This window comes from Tamandua tetradactyla, chromosome 25 (genome assembly GCF_023851605.1).
Source record: "Tamandua tetradactyla isolate mTamTet1 chromosome 25, mTamTet1.pri, whole genome shotgun sequence".
Taxonomy (NCBI): Eukaryota; Metazoa; Chordata; class Mammalia; order Pilosa; family Myrmecophagidae; genus Tamandua; species Tamandua tetradactyla.
Window position 1 is genome coordinate 7,286,245 of NC_135351.1, and position 19,491 is coordinate 7,305,735.

At 42.0% G+C, this 19,491-nt stretch overlaps 1 pseudogene; it reads right to left on the minus strand.

Annotated features, from left to right (window-relative positions):
* Positions 1 to 10,802: 10,802 nt before the first annotated feature.
* LOC143669037 (cAMP-dependent protein kinase inhibitor alpha pseudogene) lies at positions 10,803 to 11,191 on the minus strand (annotated as a pseudogene).
* Positions 11,192 to 19,491: the final 8,300 nt, after the last annotated feature.

Genomic DNA, 19,491 nt, shown 5'->3' on the forward strand with positions numbered 1-19,491 from the left:
TAGACTGTTTGTACTAGCTGGATGGTCTCCGGTTCTCTGCATCTCAATTCTTCAGCTTTTGCAGCCAGGACCTCCCTATGTGGTATAATAAACATTCTCAGGTCACTTGCACCCTGGAATCACTGTCCCAGTCGTTTTTCTGTCCCTTCTCTAGCTGTTTCTTGGAGCAGGGGTGAACTTGACCTATCCTGTTCTGCCATCTTCCCCGAACTCTAAAGGCTAAGGTTTTGATGAAGAGAAGGGCAACCAAGCTGCTATGGAAGCCTCTGGAAGGGGCACCCAACCCTGCCTGGGAATTTAGGATGCTTTCCTGGAGGAAGTGATGCCTAAGCTGGGTCTTAAAGGATGCATAACTTGAGAGGATATGGCCAAAAAGGAGGAAGGCCCCGAACTTTAAACAATGTAGCATGGGCAGTGCTGCCACAACCCAGAGTGGAGAGCAGAGCCCAGTGTGGAGGGAAAAGAGAGTGGAGTCAGGTCTTGGAGAGTCTTGGATACCAATTATTGTGCTAGAATTTCATCCTGCAGTTGATGGGGAACCAATGAATGGATTTTCTTTTTAAATACCCTTGAAGTAAAACCAAAAGGACTTGATGTTTGATTGGTTACAATTAAAAGAAAGAGACAAATCAGCAGCTGGTACTGAGTTTCTAGTTTGTAAAGACAATGAATGCCCACTGCAATAGAGAGTGCAGAGGAGAATCAGATGTGGAGGGTGATGAGAATGAGGTGCTCTGTCTTGCACCTGTTGAGGACGAGGCACCTGTGGCAAAGAACATACAAAATGTCCAGTGAGCAGGTAGATATGCTCATGCAAGTCTTATGGGCAGTTGAGGGATTTCAGTGTACAGGTGGGGCCATGTCAATGAATGCCACCACCCAGGGAAAAAAGAGGAGAAGGTTGGCTCAGAGCATCAGCCTTTAAAGAGCAAGGAAAGAAAGAGAGGCTTACAGGAGGGGGAGGGGGCCACTTCTGAAGGGGCACCATGGGTGTGCAGGGTGTAAAGAGCCCAGGGTTCTGCTCCACTGTGGGGGAGGACAAGTGAGAGAAGCACCCTAAAGGCCCAGAGGATTTGGCAATCAGTAAATCACTATTGAGCTCAATAAGAGCATTGAAAATGAGGTGCCAAGAGATGGAGATAGCTCAAATGTCCTACAATGGATAAGTGGATAAACAAACTATAGTGATACATATGATGGACTATTATGCAGCTGTAAGACAGAATAAAGGCATGAAGCATGCAACAACATAGCTGAACCTTGAGGACATTATGTTGAGTGAAGTTAGGCAGAAACAAAAGGACAAATACTGCATGGTCTCATTAATACGAATTAATATTAACAAGTGAACTTTGAGAGTTAAAGTTGAGAACAGATTATCAGGAGATTGAAAGGAGGTAGAGATGGGACATTTGATGCAGAAGTACAGAATGTTTTAACAGGATTGATTGTAAAGATCCAGAAATGGATAGCACAACACTATCTGATGGTAGCACAATATTGTACACACACTGGACAAAGCTGAGTGTGAGTGTGGTTGAAAGAGCAAGGCTAAGGGCGTGTATACCACCAGAAAGATAGAAGATAAAGATGGGGACTTAGTGAAACTAGAGAGGACAATGATGGTGATTAAATGTACAAATATAAAAATGTTTTTACAAACAGTGGAAAATAAAAGAGCACTGGAAGGCACGAATAGGCCAGGCTGCAAGGTCAGAAGAGGGAGGAAAAGGAGCAGTGGGAGTGGGTGTGGTGTGGTGGGACCCGTTAAACAGGCAACCAAGTGAGGGCAGTGGGCAGGAGCTGGGTGGAGAACTAGCATCAAGGGATGGCTTTTGGAGCTCAGGAGAGACCCGGGTGGGTTGAAGGCTGGGGGAGGGAAGGGATCACACAGGTCACCATGCTACCTAATGCCAATGGGAGCACATAGACACCTGTGTTAAATCCCTCCTGGGATGAGCTCAGGGTGGAGCCCGGCTACAGAAACTGCTTCAAACCGGGTTCCATCTGGATTTCCATCACCCTCAGCAATGGTGACATGGCCAGATGACCTGAAGCAAAGCTGGTCACCTAGGTGGGGGGCGGGGGGCAGGTGTTGGTGCACTGGGAGGTTTTGTTGCTGCAGCTTAATGTAATGGAAATGCCAATTTTGTGCATTCAAAAGGTTATTCTCCTCTTAGTCTCAAGATATTTTCTAAATCCCAGCTCCCGCCCCACACCAAGCTTTTTTTCTATAGAGAGCATTTTTCTCCTTGAGGTGTATATCTGAATCTTGGAGACAAAATATCTCTAATATCCTTGATGAACTAAGTGTTGTTTTAAAAAAGCATCAGGCAGAAGACTCATTCTGAGTTGAGTACAAGTAACCTGACCTTTCCAAAACATGAAAAATGAGTTAAGGCGTTTGTGCGTCAGCGAGGCGTTCTTTTCAACAAATAGCTCCATCTGACTGACATTCATTGAGTAGCGATTATGTGCCAGGCACAGAGGGGAGGGAGGAGATTTGTTTGGTTTACTACTTGTTATTTCTATTGTGATTTGTTCCTTCACAAATGGCATCCTGCTTATGAAGTAGACAGCTGAGCCTTTGGGAGTGTTACAATTTGGGGCACCTCTTGCATCTCTCAGCCCGGAAGAGGCTAAAAATGTTCCAGCATGCTTGCCCTCTGGTCCCTTGGTATCTATCTAGTGCCTCGTTCCAAACTGGGGCAGCCAACCAGAGGCATTCCCATGTCCTCACCTCAGGGGACCAAAACTCTGTTGGCTGGCCACTCTGGATTCCAGAAAATTCTGAATGAAAAGAGCAGTTACAAAATGGAATGGCCGTGCAAACTGCAGCTGATTACTCACTAGCTTACTGGCTATCTTGGGTTTTGGCAGGATCATTCAAAAACCTGTAGCTCAAAGATCCAAAAGGAGCAGTAGAAATCGATGAGAAGGGTTAGGACGAGTACGTAGCCCACAGTTTTCTTCTGAGACCCCTTGGGCTCTTACAAACTGGAGCCCTACTTAGCTGCGTCTGAGGAAGCTCAGGCCCCAGGTCATAAAGCAGCAGTCTGGGGTAGCTCTGGTTTCTGTTTAACTTGACAGTGGTTGAGTTAAATCTGGCATAATCTGATGCCCAATACTTTGAGCCAGTTAGAGCTTTGGGCTGGGGAGGCCTGGGGAGCTAAGGCTACCTCTCGGGCCCACTAGAAATCTCAATTGGATCAGCAGACTGTCATAGCTGCCAAGCCTTTGATAGAATGGATTTTGGATATAAATCAAATATTTAAATTGACATTTTCCCTCTCTAGTGGGACTGTTCTGGCTGGTCCTGTTGATTTGTTTTTGCAGAAGATTTGGGGTTCATTTAAATATGCATTTTTTTTTTCCTTTTGAATATGCCTGGAGCAGAGAGTGGCTATATTTGAATGCACTGAGTGTACCTGTCAGGCTCAGGGAAAGGGGATAGGGTCGCCTCAGCTGACCCTCATGGCTGAACATACACTTGTTAACAGACCAATTCATTTGCCTGCTGGCTCCACGTGGGTACATTTATTAAGCGCACAGGGGCTAGGGTTTCTGCCAAGCAGCAACTTGCTATCTGTTGGCTTGTAGGAAAGAAGGAGTAAAGTCAAGTTCCTTGGTTCTGTCTCTTTTTCAAATTCTTGGGTTAAACGAAAGCAAGCTGGTGTTTATGAATATTCCAGAATGCTGTGAAACATTTAAAAAAAAAAAAAACAGCATTTTATAAAAGGATTTTTACCCATAAATTTATCTCACGTGAGTCTAGATATCTCCAATGTCTCGCTTTCCAAACTTGTCCTGAGGTCTGCAGCAGCGTGAATCTCCTCATAGACTAATGACTGTGGCACGTGAACACAAGTGGCAGTTGCAAGCACAGGTTCAAGAAGTGCAGGAATTTGGAACTTGGCTCACATAGAAATAAAGTAACCTGTGGTTAAGCCCCACGGCACCACCTTGAAAGGATGGGGGTTCATTTTCCTTCAGCGAAGCGACCCAGGAACAGGGCAGCCTACTTCCTCTGTCCAGCCATCCAAGCAGCTTCTGCTCCTGCCCCAGCTGCTAGCTGGAGGTCCCTGCCCCCCCCACCAGGCCCAGCCTGTCAGTCCTTCCCGCTGTCTTATATCCCGGTGTCCATCACCCAACATGTTTATTTGCTTTTCCTCTTTCCAGCCACTGAGCAGTGTGGCAGGAGTCATGTTTTTCTGTGGCCACTCACACTTTGCTTCACTTACTACCAGGAATACATAACATCATGTCGCCATTACTTCTAATCTGCCATTTGAATGGAAATGGCAGGGTGGGCAGCCAAGGCCTAGTGGACATCTGCTAATTCTCAGGCCAAGGAACAACCCCCTTATGCCTACAGTAAAGGTTCCTGTCTTGGTTCAGTTCACATACACAGTTCATCCAGGAGCCTCAGTCCCAGGTTTGAGAGAGGCAAATGCTTTGATGTATACCCACTGTTACAATGGAGGAAGCATTGAACCTTTAAATAGATAGCTATATAGATGTAGATATAGATGACATAGATACATAGATATACACATATGGGATACACATACAGACATGGATGATACAGATACAGATGATAAAGGCATAAACTCAGATACAGATACTAGGTAATAGTTTTAGCAAAAGTATTATGTGCAGGGATGGCAAATCTGTGTCCAGAGTGTGTGTTTATTCCAGTAAGAAAAAGCATTGCCTCTTCCGAGATAGAAATGACCCACTGTAAGCAACTTGCCACCAGGCAGCTGATGGGTGCCATGTTAAGATTTCAGTGTTGTTCTCTGCTACTGGCAGACTGGGAACTCAGCAGTGGCTGCAGCCAGATCAGCCTTGGTGAGTAGAAGTCTATGTTGCTGAGTCAAGAACGGCAATCAAGGTCTGTTCTAGTTTGCTAGCTGCTGGAATGCAATATACCAGAACTAAAATGGTTTTAAAAAGGGGAATTCAGTTGCTAGTTTACAGTTCTATGGTCAAGAAAATGTCCCAATTAAAGCAAGTCTATAAAAATGTCCAAATTAAGGTACCAGCAAGAGGTCACCATCACTCAAGAAAGGCTGATGAAGTTCAGGGTTTCTCTCTCAACTGGAAAGGCACATGGCAAACATCATGACATCTACTAGCTTCATGAAGCCCCCCCAGGAGCATTCTCCTTCTTCATCTCCAAAGGTCGCTGCTGGTGGGCTCTGTAGTTCTTGTGTCTCTGCTGTTCTTGCCACTCTCCTGACGCTGCTCTGTTACTCTCTCATCAGTCTCAAAAGAGAACTCTCTCCAAAATGTTTCCCCTTTTACAGGATTCCAGTAAACTAATCAAGCCCCACGAGGAATGAGTGGAGTCACATCTCCCTTTAATCAAAAGTTAATACTCACAATGAACTTGGAGAATTTCAGTTGGTAACAGAGACCATCAGGAGATAGCAATAGGGTGGATATTGGGTAATTGGAGCTGAAGAGATGCAGATTGTGCAACAGAACTGATCGTAAAAATTCAGAAATGGATAGCACAATACTACCTAATTGTAACACAATAATGTTAGAACACTGAATGAAGCTGAAGGTGAGAATGATAGAGGGAGAACGCCTGGGGGCACAAATGAAATCAGAAGGAACGATAGAGATAAAGACTGAGATAGTATAATCTAGGAATGCCTAGAGTGTATAATGATAGTGATTAAATGTGCAAATTTAAAAATGTTTCTGTGTGAGGAAGAACAAAGGAATGTCAATAGTGCAGGGTGTTGAAAATAGACAGTAATTAATATTTAAAAACTTTAACGTATGTGTGAGACAAGCTAAAAATGTTTATTTGGTACAAAATTTATATTTTGACTAGTGTATTTCCTAATATAACTTATGTGGACAGCTTAATCGAACACCATAGTACCTGGAACCTTGCATAGGACATGAGATTTCGTAGGTTTGTCCAGAGTGATGCCCAAATAAATCCCAGAGCAATTTGAACAGTGAATAGGGAAGAATTTGCAGAGTCCCTTAGTGGGAATGGTGAGAAAGGGGGAAAATTCAACTTCCCCAAGTGGAGAATTCTTGGTATTCTCACAGGCAGTAGGAACAACCAAAGCAATAGGCCGAGCCTCCAATCTTGGGGTTTATTCATACGAAACTTAATCCTGCAAAGGATAGGCTAAGCCTACTTAAAATTAGGCCTAAGAGTCACTCCCAAGAGAATCTCTTCTGTTACTCAGATGTGGCCTCTCTCTCTTGGCCAACACAGCAAGTAAACTCACTGCCCTCCCCCTCTCTATGTGGGACATGACTCCCAGGGGTGTGGACCTTCCTGGCAACATGGGACAGAAATCCTAGAATGAGCTGGAACTCAGCATCAAGGGATTGAGAAAATCTTTTCCACGAAAAGGAGGAAGAGAGAAATGAGACAAAATAAAGTGTCAATGGCTGAGAGATTCCAAACAGAGTCGCGAGAGGTTATCCTGTAGGTTATTCTTATCCAGTAAATAGATATCACCTGTTTAGTTAAGGTGTAATGGAGAGGCTGGAGGGAACTGCCTGAAAATGTGGAGCTGTGCTCCAGTGGCCATGTTTCTTGAAGAAAATTGTATGATGATATGGCTGTTGCAGTGTGACTGTGTGGTTGTGAGAGCCTTGTGTCTGAGGCTCCTTTTGTCTACTTTATTGACAGACAAGTAAAACATATGGATTAAAAATAAATAAATAATAGGGGGAACAAATGGTAAAATAAATTTAGTAGATTGAAATGCTGATGATAGGTGAAGGGGAGGGGTAAGGGGTATGGTATGTATGAGTTTTTTTTCTGTTTTCTTTTTATTGCTTTTTCTGAATTGATGCAGATGCTCTAAGAAATGATCACGATGATGAATATGCAACTATGTGATGATAATGTGACTTATTGATCATATAACAAGAACAGAATGATCATATGATAAGAATGTTTGTGTTTGTATGTGGTTATGTATCATAAATAAAAAATAAATTAATTAAAAAAAAAAGTTAATACCCACAATCGGGTGAGTCACATCTCCATGGGAACTATCAAAAAGCTCCCAGTTAGCAATATTGAATGAGGACTAAAGGGGTTCTGGGGCCCACTACAGATTCAAACCAGCACAAGGTCCTTGCAGATTAAATTATGTCACAGAGTTGGAGAGTTGGTGTATCCTGGAAGTAAGACAGTGAAGGCACATTACTTTTTACAGCTGAACGCAAACTCTACTGGTCTTTGCAAACAGGTATTGAGGAAAGAGTAGATGCCAGATCTATAGCTGCATACCAATGACTAGGGGATGTGTTAATTTGCTCCAGCAATGAAACCCCATCTGGAACAACAGCTGCAATTTGTGTCACTACCTACTTAAGTTTACAATAATTTACTGTCATCCTCCAAGATATATCTGTTTTCTGCACAGGCAAAACAATAAAGTTGAATGGGGCTATGGTGGGAATTACCACCCCTACAATCATTCAAGACTTTATGAGGCACTAATCTTGGTAATCCCTCCAAGAATTACTTTTTGGTATTGCTTTTGGTTTATTATTTTCCTAGGTAGAGACAGTTGTAGTGGTTTACACTTGGCTTTTCCTACTGTAATAACTAACCCTCACTCCACAGGTCAGTGAACCAATGTGGGAATTCACCCAGCTGCTATATGTTTGAGTTTGCTAAAGTTGCCAGAATGCAATATATCAGAAATGGAATGTCTTTTAAAAGGGGAGCTTATTAAGTTGCCAGTTTACAGTTCTAAGGTCATGAAAATGTCCAAATTAAGGCACCAACAAGAGTTACCGTCATGCAAGAAAGGCTGATGCTATCTGGAGCACCTGTGTCAGCTGGAAAGGCACATGGTGTATCTCCAAATGTCTGGCTCTTGTGTTGGCTTTGTTGGCTCTTTACCTTTTTCCAAAATGGCTCCCTCTTAAAGGGCTCCAGTAAGTGACCCCAGGTTGAATGGGTGGAGACACATCTCCAAAGAAACCACCTAATCAGAAGGTACCACCCACAAATGGGTGGGTCACATCTCCATGGAAACAATAAAAAAGATCCATCCAACAATATTGAATTAGAATTAAAGAGCATGGCTTTTCTGGGGTACACAACAATTTCAGACCAGCACACTGGGTATGTCTATTCCAATTATGCATTCTGGAACTAAGAAAATAATCAGGTTTAGACATCCATTGTAAGACAGACCTGAGCTAAAGCTCCACTGGGTTCTCTAGAGAAACAGAATCAGTAGGAGATATCCATAAATATAGGATTTATAAAAGTGTCTCACATAACTGGGGGAATGTAGAGTCCAACGTCTGTAGGGCAGGCCACAAGCTGGTAAGTTGGATGAAGGTCCTCAATAAACTCTCAGGAGAGGCTGGCTGGGCAGCCATGGGAATAGAAGGGCCCAAGGCCTGTAGGATAGGCCGCAAGCTGGTAACTCCGATGAAGTGCCTCAATGAACTCTCAGGAGAGGCTGGCTGGATGACCATGGGAATGGAAGAGCTTGAAATCCATAGGGCAGGCTGTGAAGCTGGCAACTCCAATGAAGGGTCTGGACAAACTCCACAGGAGAGGCTTGCCAGCTAAAGCAGGAAGAGTGACTCTCTCTTCTGAATCCTCCTTAAAAGTCTTTTGGTGATTAGATTAAACATCACTCATTGCAGAAGACACTCCCCTTAGCTTATTAAAAACACCATCAACTGTGGATGCAGCCAACACAATCATGATTTAAGTCCATGAAATGTACTCATAGCAACAGACAGGCCAGTGCTTGCCCATCTTGATGACTGGGCACTACTACCTGGTCATGACACTTCGTAAGACCCTACTCTGATTAGTGGACTACCGTGACATTTTGGTCTCCTGGAATTAGTATTAGTTCAGAGTCTGTGTCTAATAATCTCCAAAATATATGATCATTTCCCTTACCCCCATGTACTGTCACACTGGTAAAAGGCCATAGGACCCCTTGGGGAAGGCTGGGGAAAAAATTAACAGCATAAATTTTAGACAAGTAATAGAGTCCTTCACCCAGGACACATGGCCTCCACTTCATTCAAGGGGTTCTGTGTATCTGAAAACTGGTTCAAATCTGATAATTGAGCGAGGGACCATGACTCTCTCCTTTGGTAATTCAACTTAGACTCCTGGTCGCTTGACCTATAAGTCATCTGCTTATACAGATCAAATAAGAATTTAGTAGACTGCCCATCTCTCTTGCTTCTAGATCCTCCAAGATCAACTAGTCTACATCACAGGTCTCTGCATTAAACAATTCTGATTACCACTTTGTCTCTGATGTCTGTGACAGCAACCACATCCACTTATCTTTGGTGATTCAGTGCTGCCACTTGGCCTGTGCCACTCCAGGATCCAAGGATCCCCATTGCATTTAAAGATTAAGGATCCCCACTGCTACTGTGGCAGCAGTTCCCACAGTAACATCTAACCTACTGAGAAGAGTGACCAAAGAGCTTTTCAGGGATGGTGGTGTTACTCCCACAGATTTATTTCTTACAGTCATGGTGAAAAGGGTGTTCTCTGGACACACCCAAGGTGGATGAGCAGGTCGGTTTTTAATTATTATTATCGGTTCCTTATTTATTACCATTGATAAATGATGTCATAATACTGACCAGAGGGATTACACAGTTCACAGAAAATGACCGCATAATAAATACCATGATGTTGAAACACAGCAAAAGTCATCAACAGTACTAAGGAAGATTTTGTCAGCTTCTAATGATTATTACTGTCTCAGAATACAATTCTCATTAACTACTAGTAAAAGTTTACAAACATTAGAAAGTGCATAACATTTAGATCTCATAGGGCTGAAAAAAGACATGAAAAATGAAGTACTTTACTTCATTTTACTTTTGTGATTGGTGTCCACATGGGTGAGAGGAGATCATTTTTTTCATCTTTTTTCATCTTTTTCAGACTCAGGGAGGTAAATTGTTCTCCAAATTTAACTAACAACATACAACATTGTGAGAAAATTGATTCCATAGGAGCAAAGCACTGCCAGTGCTTAGTATAGCATTATCTTGGCTTCTCTTTCCCACCTTCCTATTCCCCAAAATTCTCATGATTAAAATAAAAATATCAGTTGGGGAAAGCTCCCTGTTTGGGAATAAAATAAAATTGACAGGTTGAATTCTGGTATGTGCAGATATAAAATAGACTATATTCAGATAATATTCACATTAATGGATACTTCTTAATGCATATTTAAGAAAGCAAAGGGGTCTTGCTATATCTGCCAGATTTAATCAATTCACCACATAGGAACAGGAGAAAGACTGAGTTAAAAAAAAAAGTGTGCTCTGTCCTGTAAACATCACCACAGTATGGAAAAGGGGAAAAAAAGGCAGCCCTTTGAGAAATGAGTGGTATAAAAATTCACAACAAAAATACATTGTTTTATTTTTCATAATCAATTGAAGGGGGCAGCACTGAGAATTTATATGGTACAATACAAAATAGTGTAAAGAACACAGCAGTTACACACGGATACATAATTCCAAAAGCTGCTTTCTGGATGGTTCTTTCCCTGAGTGAATACTTGTGCCACAGAACTTTAAACTCTGGGGTTCAATCAATCCTTTGCAAGTAGATACAATTAAGTCCTCCGTCATTGTGAGGGGCCAGAGCTACAGGAAGAATCATCATCTAGTGATGGGCTATTCTCTGCAAGCATTTCATCATATCGTCAGGTGAAAAGACCCACACAAAAAAATGATGTCCACATGATTTTCAATAATTGCTAATGACAGAGGTAGAGAAAAGCCTGTCAGCAGCCATAGCCTCTGTCCCCATTTAAAACATGGTAATGAATAGGTGTCTGCAATGCAGCACAGCCATTTCCTTTATCCCCTCTGCACATTCATGGAAACAAATGCATTCCAACCAGGACTGAACATTTGAGACATCATTAGGTGTTGCTGAAGGTCATAGTGGGGTGTTAGCTTTCAGATTTTTCTGCTTCTTGCTGGGCTTCCCCAGTTTGTTCTACCAAATTTCACTGTGCATCTTCTTTACCTTCTGACTTGTTGAAATCACCTTCTAATTTCAAGGCCAATTCATTTCTGTTACCACTTGCAGAAGAGCCTAGGATATCATATATTGCATTTATTCTAACTGTTCTTCCTGAAGCAATAAAATCTCCAATGTAGTTTCCACATCAGTCATTGCTAACAAATATTCACCATAGCAGGGACTGATTGGAAAGCTTCTTGTCCTTGTTCATTGGCTATACTTGGTTTTTCTCCTTGCTTGATGAGACCTATAAATCTCTGCAGGAAATCGCTCCTTTAGGGAAACCAGGCTTCCCAGAAACTCAAGAAACTCCCCAGGACTGAGTCAGCACATCTCCCCTGCACCCACTACCCAGAGGCCACAGTCCCCATGGTGCTACACCACGGGGCCAGGTGCATGGTCAGCTCCCACCAGCATCCACCCACCTGCCAACCACAGCAGCTACTCCCTGGATGAGCAGATCTTATATCACAAACATTACAATCTCCCCAAACCTTTGGATACCAGGGCAGTTCTGGCATTTCTATTTCACTTAATATAGGCTGCTTTTGCTCCATATTTCAACTTACCTGCCAAACTGTTAGAGTTCTTTTTTTGGGGGGGAGTGGGAGGTGCATGGTCCAGGAATTGAACCCGGGTCTCCTGTATGGAAGATGAGCATTCTAGAGTTCTTTTTAGCCTCTCAGGCTACAACACTGAACCTAGAATCTCTGCTTGTTGGCCTGTTACAGTTCGCTAAAGCTGCCAGGATGCACTATACCAGAAATAGGTTTGCTTTTACAATGGAGATTTATTAACTTAGAATTTTACACTTCTAAGGCCATAAAAATGTCCAAATCAAGGTATCAAGAGAAAGATACCCGCTCTAAAGAAAGGCTGCTGGCTGCCAGGGTTCCTCTGTCATAGGGAAGGTGCATGACCAGAATCTGCTGGTTCTTTTCCCTCTGAGCTCTCTCCAAACTTTTCTGGGCATTTCTCTCTCTTATTCTCATTAAGAACTCCAATAAAGGAATTAGAGCCACCTTGAATGGGCTGGTAACATCTCAATTGAAACAACCTAATCAAAAGGTCCCACCCACAACAGGTCTGCCCCCACAGGAATGGATTAAAAGAGCATGGCCTTTTCTGGGGGCACATAGTTTCAAACCAGCACAGGGCCCATATTAATAAATTCAACTTGGTCTCACTTTTTATTTATTTATTTGCATGGGCAGGCACTGGGAACCGAACCTGGGTCTCCAGCATGTCAGGCAAGTATTCTGCCACTGAGCCACTGTCGCACCACCCTGGTCCAACTTTTTGTTCCTTCCGCCATTATGCTTCATCATTATTATCCATTCCCACAAATATTTCCCAGATATCTGTCTATATAAATTAGAAAAATCATCTCAACATCACACTTTGCACCTCACCTTTTGGGGCTTCCTGGTAACTGAGTCTAGTTGTAGGCATAGATGCAAAGAGGGATGGTAGCGGTAGACCCTCAGAAAAATCAGCAGTGTTTTGCAGGGTAACTACCTCAGGGGAGGCCATTTAGTTTCATCAAGCAAAGCAGGGTTAACCTCCTCCAACAGGGGTGGAGAAGTTTCTTCTACTGGCAAAGAAGACTCAGCAGAGTTTAGGGGTCCAATGTCCCCAGCTTCATCAGCATGTGCTTTAAGATCACCATTCCAATTTTCAGGATCCCACTTCTTCCCAATCACTGCCCTCACTTTAATAACAGACAACTTGTCAGAGGTTCAGAATTCAATCTGTGTTGTAATTCAGCCACCCTCAGGATGAGACTCTGGGTTTGGTTTATAGAAATCTTAGCTCTGTGGCTGTAAGGGTTACTTTCAGGACACACAGAAACTTTTGGTTCACTTATGCGGACCAGAAGCTGGGAATTTGAAGCCCTATGTTTACTTTTTCTTCTCCCCACCTTGTGTAGCACAGTTACCAAGAAGTAGCGAGTCTTATTATACCCATTCACTTGACAAAAATGTCCTGAGGTATCAAATGCACAATCACCACAGCATCTTACAAGTATTCTAGTTGTAGTATCCGATAGTGATATTTTGCACATCTCTTTCGCCACATCACACCACAGACTACTGAAGCCCTATTTAAAGTCATTAGTGCCTTTAAATCTATCCATATTAGAGAACCAATTTCAGAAACTCCAGAATCAATTCATAAAACTCACCTTTAAGATTCAGTTCCTCTAGTACCACTGTCAGCACCAAAATTTGTATCAGTCAGAGTTCTCCAGAGTAACAGAACCAAGAGGATATATAGCTATATAAATAAAGAGATTTATTTTAGGGAATTGTCTCACATGATTGTGGGAGCTGACAAGTGTGAAATCTGTAGGGTGGGTCAGCAGGCTGAAACCTCAGGCAAGAGTGAAATTTCAGTCCTGAGGCACATTTTTTCTTGTTCAGGGACTCAATTTTTGCTCTTAAGGCCTTCAACTGCCTAGATGAGGCCCACCCACATGAACCAGGTTAATCTCCTTTATTTAAGGAGTCAACTCATGGGTGTTACTTGTCTCTACAGGATACCTTCACAGCAGCATCCAACTTAGTGTTCCATAAATAATTGGGTACCCTAACCCAGCCAAATTGACACATACAACTAATCATTCCACCAAGTGACTGCCTAGGAAGCCTTAGCCTGTTTTAGAGCTTGTCCTGTTTTAGAGCTGAGGCCCCACAACTTCCCTTCCCCAAGTTTCAGGGCCTTTAAATCTCCCTCTCTAGTGACTTCCTGAAAACTCCAACTGCATTTTTTTCTTCATTTGACCTTGAACCCACAGAGGCACCATTTAACTTTAGGATCCCAGGGAAACTAGGAAATCTGGAGGCAACCCAGTGGAGACTTCGAAATGCCCATTTCTGATTGGTCCAGAATAAGGGTCTCTTACCCAGCACCTCCTTCCCAAAAAAAGTTTCAAAAGTCTCCAATAACTCTTTTGTTAGGTAGCATTAGAGATAAGAAAGGTTAAGAACAGGTCTACCATTTTAATGCACTGAAATGAACCAAAGGCTGCAGACGCTCCCTATTGTGAGTTCCCTCCTTTACTTGTTTGCTTGTAATTCACTGTTGTAGAAAACTTTACCCTTACTTCCAAACCTTGAAGTGCCTTCAATTGATTACTTCTCAGCTCCCCAGATTTGCATTCAGCACCAGAGGGAGCTTGGGGAGGAGAAAAGCGCATGACTTTGGAGTGAATTGGTGGCTGGAATCCAGATCTGTTGAGAAACAGCTTGACATGGGGCAAATCACTTCATCTTCCCAATGGTAAAATAGGGACAATAGCACTTACCTGTCAGACTCTATGACTATTAAACTAAGTGCTAAGTGTGACTGGTAGTTTCACTCCACTCATGCCTATTCCTTTTGCTTCTTTTGAATTTAGGAGCAGACGTGAGTCTTATCCAAAGTGTCTAAAAGTAAATGAGTATTTATCATATTCTGTTAATCCATGTTGCTCTCCACCATCTAACCCTTGATCAGGGATTTTTATTATTATTGTTGTTAACAAAAAATAGAACTTTAGAATACGCAACTATGAGATGATATTGTGAATTACTGATTATATATGTAGAATGGAATGAGCATTTGTTAAGGATCCTTGAGTTTGCTTGTTTTTATATTTTTTAAGAAATTAAAAATTAATAATAAAAATAGAAATTTATTCTCTCTCAGTTCTGGAGGCTGGCAGGACTGCACTCCCTCCAAAGGCTCAAGGGGAGGAATTTTCCTTGCCTCTTTTAGTTTCTAGCATTTGCTGATAGTCCTTGGAGTTCCTTGGTCTATAGATGCATCACTTGAATCTCTGCCTCCTTCTTCACATAGGGTTCTCTTTGGTGTCTGTGTCTGTATATTCCAAATACATTATAAGCTGCACTATCAGGGTTGGCAGGTGCTCTTCCATCCTTCTGTTTCATACCTAGTGTTTCACAGGAGATTACTATGTCTAGAGTTGGCCCCTCCCAGAGATCCACAGCCTGCCTAGTCTTAAGTCAAAGTTTGAAATCACATCCTGGCCTTTTGACTGAAAGCAAATTGTACTACATGGAAAAACACTCTTTCATGATCATGCAATACAGGCATAGAAAATTGTCTGTGTAAGTAAAATTATAAAATACCTGAATATCTGGGAATCTGGTGTGATGGCAATACCAGAACTTAGGATTTCATTGGTGGGTTCAAGAACTTGGCAAAACTAATTTTAAAAAATAGGTAGAACAATGTAAGTCAAAGTAAAGACAAAGGACATATGAACACCCTGAGCAGAGCCCAAAATGATTCAAAGAACAAAATCCTGCTGAGAGGATTGACATCAAAAACTTAACAAGCAGTGGTCAGCTAGGCCCTGACTTTGTCTAAGCGCAAAAGTTTCCAGCGGCAACAAAGGGCAAGGTGTGAGCATATGGAGTGTACGAGTGAAAATGTGGGAAGAGAGTTTTCATAATTAAGACAAAGGCATCTTATGCTGGGTTTTCTGATGAGGGGTAAATTTAAGCCCAGGTATTGGTGTAAAAACTTCAGAGATATCCTTCTGTTGTTTTGTTTTTGAGATCTGATTTCAATATCTGAAGATTTTTTATGCTATTGATGGTACTCAAGAAATAAAAATGTTGATTCTCCTCATTGTGAAAGTTAAAAATCTGAAAGTGTTGGTTACCCTTAAACCAATTACAGGTTGTTAACAATTTGTTCTCACCTGAGTGACTTTGACATGCTCAATCCACCATAGCCTCTCAAGTACAGATCACTCATTCATTTAAGAAACATTTACTAAGTGCCTGCCAAAGGCTGGGCTTGGCCTGTGAACATGTAGTCCCTGAATGCCTGGAAGTCGCACTCCAGAGATAAGAAGGCTAAGTAAACTACAAACCAATCATTTCTATGCAGTGTGGAAACAGCCTAGTAGGGAGCTCAGGGTGTATGGCACCAAAAGAAATGGCCCCCACCCAACAGGAGGGTGCCAGGAAGAGTTCCCAGAGGGCTGATCCCTGAGCCCACTCCTAAAGGATTAACCAGAGCAAGTGTGTATGTGCACAATGCTAGGAATTCAGGGAAAGAGAGAGTGAGCACAGAAAATATTCTGATCAGGGAGGGTAGCAAGTATGAAGGCCCAAAGCAAGAAAGCTTAGCATTCGAGGACCTTAAAGTAGCTCCTTTTGCCTGGAGCAAATAACATGAAAGGGGAGGCGGAAAAGGCTGCTGAGGTCAGTGGAAACCAGACCACTAAAGCCTTGTGAACCTAGCAGAGGCATTTGCACTTATGATGTGGGACACATAGGAAATCCAAGGGGTACACTGGCTTTCTGGATAGTCCCTTTCTTCACCCAGCTAACTGCAATGTAGAAATGAAAACACACAAACCTTGTACACAAATGTTCATAGAAACATTATTCATAATAGAAAAAAAGGGGAAACAACCCAAATGCCAACCAACTAACAAATGGATGAGCAAAACATGAGGTGTATCCATATAATGGAATATTTAGCCATAAAAAGGAATGTAGTTCCAATACGTGCTACAAGTATGAGATTTGGAAATACTAAGTGAAATAAGCAAGACACAGAGATTCACATGTTGCATGGCTCCATTTACATGAACTATCTGGAAAAGGGAAATCTGTAGAGACAGAAGGCAAATTGTGGTATCTAGGGATTGTGGGGCAGCGGAGTTGAGAGGGGTGGGGGGTAAAGGGGAAATGGTAAGCAACTGTTCAGTGGATACAGAGTTTCCTCTTGGGATGATGAAAGTTTTGGAACTAGATAGAGGTAGTGGCTGTACAACATTGCAAATGGACTAAATTCCACTGATTTACTCACTTTAAAATGGCTAATTTTATGTTATTTGAATGTCACCTCTATAAAAATACTTTTAAACCCCAGTGAATTGCACACTAGTTAAATGGTGAATATTATATTATGTGAATTTTAGCTCAATTAAAAAACATGAATAAGAAAATTTTTGAGAGATGTTTGTAAGCATAGCTTGCTGTTTCTAAAATCTCTCACTATGGAATCAAACTTCATTTCTGATACTGATATTGCCACTTGCTTAGCAAGAAATCAGGAAGATTTCTTAATTTCTCTAAACTTATCTGCTTCGTGTAAGTGAACCCTGTTTCAAGGGGCTTTAGTGCAACATTAACTGATGGAATTTATATGAAATGCTTAGCCCAGTGCCTAAACATCCCATGAGTGCCCAGTACATGTTAGCTATTCTTATGAAATCAAATACAGTGGCTGGTATTTTATACTTCAAACTTTAGAATCAATTCAAAATGAAACAGGAAGCAGTGTTTACCACTTGGAAAAAAGAGAACATGACTTTCCCTCAGGAACTAAGGGGTTGAGCCCTGTTGGAGAGCCAGGCCTGAGAGAAACACTACATCCCGGCTATTCATAGATCTAAGAGATGGGCCCTACATTCTCAAGCTCCTTGAATCTGATCTGGGTCTCTCACCCTGAGAACTGTAGCAAGCAGCTTGGTCTAAAAGCAAGAGAGAGTCACTCAGACTTACAGAATGTGCTGCCTCGAGGCTGCCAATTATTGTTTGAAAGGAGAGCCAGATGTGGGCTCTTTGTATATGAAAGAAATGGGCTCCAACTTTTCTCATTAGTTGAGGGAAACAGAGTCTGCAAGAATATACTTTTTTTTCTTTTTAGCCTGTTTTCTCTGAAAGAAAGAGCTCACAGATGCTAACAGGGCACTAACCCAGACTCCTGGTTGATGAATTCACATGTCCAACTTGCACCCAAGAGTTCCCCACCTCATGGTATTCAGGTGATCGCATTAGATTTCCACAGCTTTCCCACTCAGCCTCCTACTACCACTCCTTCCTTTGCCTCCCTTTGTATGGATATTAAAACAGAAAGAACAAATCCAGTCCAACCCCAAGTCCAATCACCTTTTTCATGAGTCTCCTTTTCCTAAAATAAGGGAAATCATCCTCTAAAAGCAACCCATTAACTTCTACTTCATAAACGGAACACAGAGTGATATGTAAGAAAAATGATTTTCTATAAAGTAGCAAGCACATCTTCTGAAAAAAAAAAATTTCTATTCATCATTAGAGGAAAGCGGCTCCCCTCCAGCTCTAACCAGAGAAAGCTGGTGTCCTGTTGAGCCAAGCGTTCCCCAGCTGCTATACTGCGGCCCAGGGGTGAGGGGATGGGGTTAGGGAGCATAGCTCCAGAGGCAGGAAGTTACCCAGGGGTTTTCCTCCCCAGGGGAAAGTTCCCAGCAGACCTAGGAGCCCATGCTTTCCAGCACACACATCTAGCTCCTGTGGCTGTAAATCAACTACCACATGGCAAGAGCCAAGAACTAATGAGGTCAGGGTAAGGACAGCAGTTCCCCCCTTAAATACATTTTCCTCAAAGGGAGAAGTCGTGGACAGGGATTCCTTTTGTCCTCACAGTCTCTACTGTATTGCTTATAAACCAGATGTTCAAGAAACATAACAGACTGAAGAAACTCATGAGGGAACTTTCTGGTAAATATGGGATGTGGGTTTAGGGGCAACACCCCAGAATGATAAGGAAAACCCCAACTTAGGACGTTAGGAAAAAGGCAAATATTTTTCCAATTATGAGACGTGAAAATAATCATCTTTGACCTCCGATCATTTCCTCAGAAATCGGTGGTTTGCCCTTGGCTTCCTGCTAAGTCTTTTATTTTGGTGTATTCGTTAAGAATTTAAGTTTGTACCCAAAGGAGTAACTTTGTTCCCTCATCTAGGTTCCGAAGAATGTGCTAGCAATGATCCCTCTTAACTCTCCAAGTCCTGGCAAGTTCCACTGACGGTATTGGAGCACAATCTAAACTCCTTAAAAGGGGAGCTTTTGGCATGGGTTTTTGGTCTAATATACCAGGTCTGGGAATTAGTTTCTGTGTAACTGTTTTCCCTGCTCCAAACCTAAGAAAACCACCTTGGTAGTTTGGTGGGTTTTTTCCCTGAAACCCCTTGACACTTGTTCCTTGCAGATCTACAAGTCTATTTTCTTATTCACATAAATCCCCCAGCTCAACCTTTTAAAATCCCTTTTTTTTAAATTATAGGAGTTACAGGTTAACAGAAAAATTATGCATAAAATGCAGAATTGTCACATACCACCCGATTATTAACGCTAATCTTGCATTAGTGGGTTACATTTGCTACAATTTATGAAGGAACATTTTTATAATGTCAGTACCAATATAGTCCCCCATTCACAGTAGGGCTCACTGTGTTGGACAGTCCAATGGATTTTGTAAACATTGTTATCCTAGTAACATATATACCAGATTTCATTCCATTTGAAATGGAAAATATTTAACTGGCAGGTATAGATAGTTTGATAAAAACTATCAACTTCTGGCTATAAATCTTATTTCAGCCTCAGCTGACACCTCCTTAATTAAGCCTTATTTAACTATGTCACTTTCCTCTCAATTAGCATAT